Source organism: Rhipicephalus microplus, chromosome 3 (genome assembly GCF_043290135.1).
Source record: "Rhipicephalus microplus isolate Deutch F79 chromosome 3, USDA_Rmic, whole genome shotgun sequence".
Classification (NCBI taxonomy): Eukaryota; Metazoa; Arthropoda; class Arachnida; order Ixodida; family Ixodidae; genus Rhipicephalus; species Rhipicephalus microplus.
In genome coordinates, this window is record NC_134702.1 from 10941591 (window position 1) to 10948210 (window position 6620).

Sequence of the window (6620 nt, forward strand, 5' to 3'; positions counted from 1 at the left end):
CTGCAATGCAAGGCCAAGAAACCACCACGACATTTTTTTCAACCAAGCCCATGGGGGTTTGTCACAAAGAATTTTTCTTTCCAGAGAATGTAAGACTGCATCCCTCAATGAGAAAGGCACACAAGAGCTGCGTCTTACCGGTATACTCACCTTCAGGGTTGAAACCTCGAGGCTTACGAAAAGGGTTCCGCTTAAATATAGGACGATGCAGCGAGTCGTGCAATGAAAAAAAAATCACAGCATATCCACGGAGTGAATGATGATAAGTGGGGCGAAGCGTCCGTCAGCCCGTCCGTGCTTCCGTCCGTCCGCGCGACCATCCGTGCGTCAATCCATGCGCACATCCGCCCGTCCGTCCATGAGTCCGTCCATCCATCTGTGCGTCCATCCGTCCGTACGTCCACGCGTCCATTCATCCGTTCGTCATTCTGCTAGTTTGTCTGTCCTACCGTCCTTGCGTACATCTAGTATAAACACTCCAAGTGCCGCCATCTCCCATCTCGCAACCCCTGTGGCACGATGATGGATGGTAGCGCAGACAACGAACACGGACAAGAGAAGGCACATAGACACAACACAGCGCTAACTTTCAACAACAGTTTATTACACGCAGATCTCCGTGGTGTATGCGATCCACCACGCCAACGTCGCACGTGCGTAGCTCTACAAACCATCAAATATAACCAACGCGCGTGTTCCAATACTTTACAATTTTATATTTTTCAATCTTTTTTTACTTTTTCTTTCTTCCTTTTATCCCATGTTACCACAAACCCTATCGCGAATACATGTAATCAAGTTCCTTATTACCACGGAGATCTGCGTGTAATAAACTGTTGTTGAAAGTTAGCGCTGTGTTGTGTCTATGTGCCTTCTCTTGTCCGTGTTCGTTGTCTGCGCTACCATCCATCATCATGCAACCATACCAACAAGCCCAAATCGCCACCCTGTGGCACATACCCGCTCTAGAGCGGGTATGCGCCACCGGTGGTTACCTACATACATACATACATACATACATACATACATACATACATACATACATACATACATACATACATACATACATACATACATACATACATACATACATACATACATACATACATACATACATACATACATACATACATACATACATACATACATACATACATACATACATACATACATACATACATACATACATACATACTGTAAGAGCAGCAGCGTTGTGGTCGCGACCGCGTTTATTAGGCCGAATCACCTGATCAACGCCTCGAACGAAGACGACGTTTTTCGTGATGATGATTATATACAGATGAAGAAGATGAAGGTCAAACGCTGTGAATTTTGTGCTTACACTAATTTCCCCCTCGCGCGGAAGCGGCCAACGTGGCCGCTGTTTATGGCGATGGTGTACGTCGCACGAATGGTTTTAAGCGCGACACGTGAACAAACTCCGTACCACGAAAACAGCCGTCGGAAGGCATGACAACAGGGGTTACTCGGTAGTTAACAGGAGACGTCTGCTCGACTATGGCGTAGGGGCCGATGAAACGTGAGTGTAACTTATCACACAGGCCGGGAATCCGCGTTGGCTTCCACAACAGTACTTCGTCTCCAGTATTGAAGTGAACTACGTGGTGGACGCTATCGTAGCGAGTCTTCCGCTCTTGTTGGCTTGCCTCTGTATTGAGGCGGGCGCGTCGGTGACTATCGGCCAGGCGAGAGATTAAGTGCTCACTCGATGACGATGACGAGTTCACACGGACGTCAAAAAAGGAGATGTTGAGCGGAGATGTCGGTTGACGGCCATAGACGAGAAAGAATGGGGAATAGCCCATGGTGCGCTGCGTAGCGGTATTGTACGCAAAAGTCACGAATGGCAGGATGGTATCCCAGTTGGTGTGGTCGGCGTTGATATACATAGATATCATATCGGTCAAAGTTCGATGGAAACGCTCTGTGAGGCCGTTAGTCTGTGAGGCCGTTAGTCTGGGGATGGTAGCTGGAAGTCGTCTTATGAATTGTATTACGTGCGTGGAGGACGTGTTCGAGTAGTTTTGAGAGAAACGCCTTGCCGCGGTCGCTCAATAGGATGTGTGGAGCACCATGTCTCAGAAAGATTGCCCCCAGAAAAACTGTGGCAATGTCCTCTGCCGATACTGAAGGAAGTGCAGCTGTTTCGGCGTGCGTACCTTGTCAAATGGCCAACTGCTGTGACAATCCAGCTCTTGCCGCTAGCTGATATTTGTAGCGGTCCGTAGAGGTCAATGCCGATGACATCGAAGAGAGCGTCAGGACACGGGAGAGGTTGTAGGAGACCGGCCAGGGAGGAAGTGGGTCACTTGCAGCGTTGGCAGAGCGAGAATGACGCAACATATCGCGCTACGCAGGCGGAAAGCCCAGGCCAGGCAAAACGACTGCGCATGCGTTCATAGGTTTTTTGAAAACCGAGATGACCATCCTTGGGGTTATCGTGAAACGCCTCCAAAATCTGCACCCTTAGGGAACGACGAGCGACAGGAACCCAGCGCTGTCCTTTGGGGTGGAAGACAAAGCGGTAAAGGATGGAGTTTTCAGCCTTGAAGTTCCGCAGCTGCCGATTCGATTGGCGCGGGCGTTGGGAGGACGAGAGGAGCCTTGAAGGCGCTCCATTATAGAGCGACTGTAAGTGTCGCTGCGTTGGTGGGATGCAAACGTCTCGTTGCCGAAAGCAGAAAGAAAGTCGACAGCGGTGAGTGAATGAACTGACGGAGACACTTTGATGGGTTCACTCACAGTTGGCGACAGGCCAGGAGTGTCTGGTGAGGATGGTAAATGACAGCGGCTAAGGGCATCGGCATCGTTGTGTGTTTTGCCGGATTTGTAGGTAACGTCGAACTCGTATTCTTGAAGACGAAGTATCCAGCGACCGAGACGTCCAGACAAATTCTTCAACGTCAATAACCAGCACAAAGCGTGGTGGTCAGTGACGATGGTAAAGTGGCGGCCGTGAAGATATGGTCGAAACTTCTGGATGGCCCAGACAACAGCGAGACACTCCTGCTCGGTGATGGTGTAGATTTCTCTGCTGCTGTGAGGGTGCGACTAGCGTATGCAATCACACGTTCGCCATAACGCTCTGTTCGTTGCAAAAGTACAGCGCCGAGTCCGTGTCCATTGGCACCAGTATTGAGGAGAGTGGGTGCGGCGTTATCAAAATGACAAAGCACTGGCTCAGACGTGTGGGCACGTTTCAAGGTGTCAAAAGCCATTTGGCATTCGTCCGACCATATGTATCACGTTCCCGAAGCAAAGAGTTGGAGAAGTGGCGCAGCAATGGTGGCGAAGTCTCGTATAAAGCGCCGGAAGTACGACGCAAGGCCAAGAAAGCTTCGGAGCTCTTTGGCGCGTTGAGGCACCGGGAAGTGAAGAACGGTGGTAATCTAGTCGGGATCATGCTGGAATTCATCTTTGCTGACGAGATGTCCGAGTACTTTGATACTTTTGCTTGCAAATTGGCACTTTTTGGCGTTGAGCTGAAGACCAGCAGCAGCGAGACACGTCAGAACTTCATCTAGGCGCTGAAAGTGCTGTTCGAATGTTGAAGAAAATATGACGATGTCGTCAAGGTAACATAGGCATGTTTTCCACTAGAGGCTCCGCAACACAGTGTCTACCATTCATTCAAACGTTGCTGGCGCATTGCAGAGGCCGAAAGGCATAACGTTAAATTCATAAAGGTCGTCAGGTGTGGCAAAGGCAGTTTTTTTCCTTGTCGTCCTCGTGCATTGGAATTTGCCAATAACCGGAGCGCAGGTCAATGCTCGAAAAATATTCCGCTCCTTGTAAGGAATCTAAGGCATCATCAATGCGAGGCAAGGGATATACGTCTTTTCTGGTTACTTTGTTTAATGCGTGGTAGTCAACGCAGAATCGTACCAAGCCGTCTTTTTTTCGCACGAGAACGACAGGTGACGACCAAGGGCTTGAGGAGGGGCGGATGATATTTTGCCTGAGCATATCAGCAACGTGCTTGTCGATGATCTCGCGTTCGCTGGAAGAGACACGGTATGGTCGACGACGGACAATAGAAGTTCCGTCGGTGTGTATGCGATGAGCCACCGCAGACGTCTGCCTTAGAGCAGTGGAATGTACGTCGAAAGAAGATTTATGCTTGGACAACAACGCCGATAATTCGTCTGCTTGCGGGGCAGTGAGAACCGTGCTGATGGCATTTACGAGAGCCGTAGTAGGTGGAGCATCTGTCGGTATTAAACGTGATTCCACCAGACTGGTATCCGAAGCCACTACAGATAGGTTGTGTATCTACGCTGGAAACAACAACAGTGCCCTTGGTAAGCAGAATCGGCTCATTGGTGATATTCAGTACAGCGAGAAAGGTTGTGCCGTTGCAGAAGCGGACAAGATTCGATGAAAATGCAAACCCTCTGGATAGACAACGGGCTGAAGGAGTGGCTAGGACGTCACCGTGATCAATGGAGTCACACATAGCAGTAATCATGTGCTCGTGGTTAGGTGACACAAGGAAGTCTTTGGCTGTTCGTAGCCGGCTACGTGATGATTTCTGGGAGATATCATTCATCTCTCGCATATGTATGAGTCATTGTCGACAAGATATAGAAGCAGCAGCATCAGAAAGAAAGCCCCATCCTAAAATAAGCATAAAAGCACAATAAGTCAACACGGCAAACTGAATATGGTGCCGACTCCCATCAATGAAAACTCTAACGTTGCACATGTGCTGATGGACGTATCTGCGAGTCATTTGCGCTACGTGAGTACCAGTATAAGGTGTGGTAACCTTACGTGGGCGAGAACACAAATCCACATGGATAACAGAAATGGCAGCCCCCGGCCCACCAATGCTTGAACTGGTACCCCTTCAGCATACACTAATATCCAATTAGCTGGGCCCTCTGGAGGTCTTGGTGTTTGTTCGAGCAATGCAGCTTTCCCTCCAAAAACTGCAGCAGCTAGTTTTCCGATTGGTAGTCAGAAGATGATGCAGCCGGTCTCAGAGGAGATGTTGAGCGTCGCAAAGGTGAAGGGGACTGGCGGCGTCCGGGATAGTAGGGGCGAGGTGCGGCGAGTGGAAAAGTCGGAGAGAAGGAAAATGTCGTAGGGCGGCGCTGGTACTGGTTCGAGGATGGCTTATGGTGGATTTATCACACCGTATACGTATAGAATGAATAAGGCAGCGGGGTTGTACGATGAACGTGCATCACAACATCTTCTGGGAGCTTCTTTTGCCGTGGCAGAAGAGTGTAGCTTTCTGGAGTGATGCATGGCACGTATACTGCTAATAGCATGACGTGAAGCACTTCTGTCAGCAGCAGGTGCCATTGACTGCAGAGACCGGTACGTGGGACAGACTTTCAGACCAGTGCATCTGAGCAGACCTGAAAACAAGCAATTTAGCTTCTTTCCAAAGACCTGTCTTGACATTATCGTCTCATATGTAGGAAGAACCGCATACTTACGCATTTTCAATGTTGGACAAAGTATGGACAGCAGGCAGCCATGAGGTATAACTGTGGACATGGTAGGCAACGAGACAACGCGCAGTGAACATGATCCAGGCGGGGCTCTTACAATTCGTTGCGTCTATCAGATGGCCGCTGCAGGACTGAAACGACACGCAGGCAACATGTGATAATGCTTTGCCTGCATAAAATTGCTGTGCTCGAGAAAGAACTGTCTATGTACGCTGAATGGCAGGTTTCTTGAGGTCTAGGCCACCCAGTAGCCAAGAGGCAGGAGTGCAGACATCGTCGGATGCTGAACTGCATCTATTCGAGAAATGGCTGGCCGGGGCAACAAAAATCCATTCGACAGACTGCAACGATGAACCAGCATTTCGGTACTTACTCGATCACCAACAAAAACGAGCAGTACGGCCTGGGAGCACTCGATGTATGTACAGCACTTACGCGCAGTGAATGCAATGAATGGTTGTATTAGCAAATTTCTTCACGATCCAATAGCAGTAGAGAGGCCGCAGGCGCTGAGCTTCCCGAATATATGGGGCATGACTGGTGTGCAGAAACATTGTACTAGAGTTCAAGGCGCGTGTCGAGGACCTTAAACTATAAACGTAACACCCGAGCAGGGACGAAAGGGGGCGGAACGCACGTACTCGCCATGATTAGCGCTTTCGTAGCCACGAGCTCGTCCGAGATTGGCAGCACGTCCAGAAAAGAAAAAATGGCGTGGCTCGAAACGAGTGCGATACGGAAGGAAAGGAAAACGAAAATCGGACTCGTACTGTGGCCGCAGCGCGCTGGCAGCGTTGCGGACCGAAGGCAACGTCCATTCTTCAGTGCGCACCTGCAAGTGTGAAACTAACATTCCAGATATCATTTACTTTCATGACATTCGTGCCCGGGCGCGCTTCAGAGTGATAGTATAGTCATGAAAAAAAAATGGCATGAGGAACGGGTTAATATCCTTGTCGCAAGCGGGAAAAAAACTTCTGTTAGCTGTTGCCTGCCAACGCTCGCTGTCCCTGCCTAAGTGTAAGCTGCGTCTCAACACCCCAACCAGTCTTCCCCGCTTCCGCCATGGAAACTACCCGATGTAGCCACGGCACGTCGTACCATATTGAATGCAACAATTGCACCTTGATGTCCAAT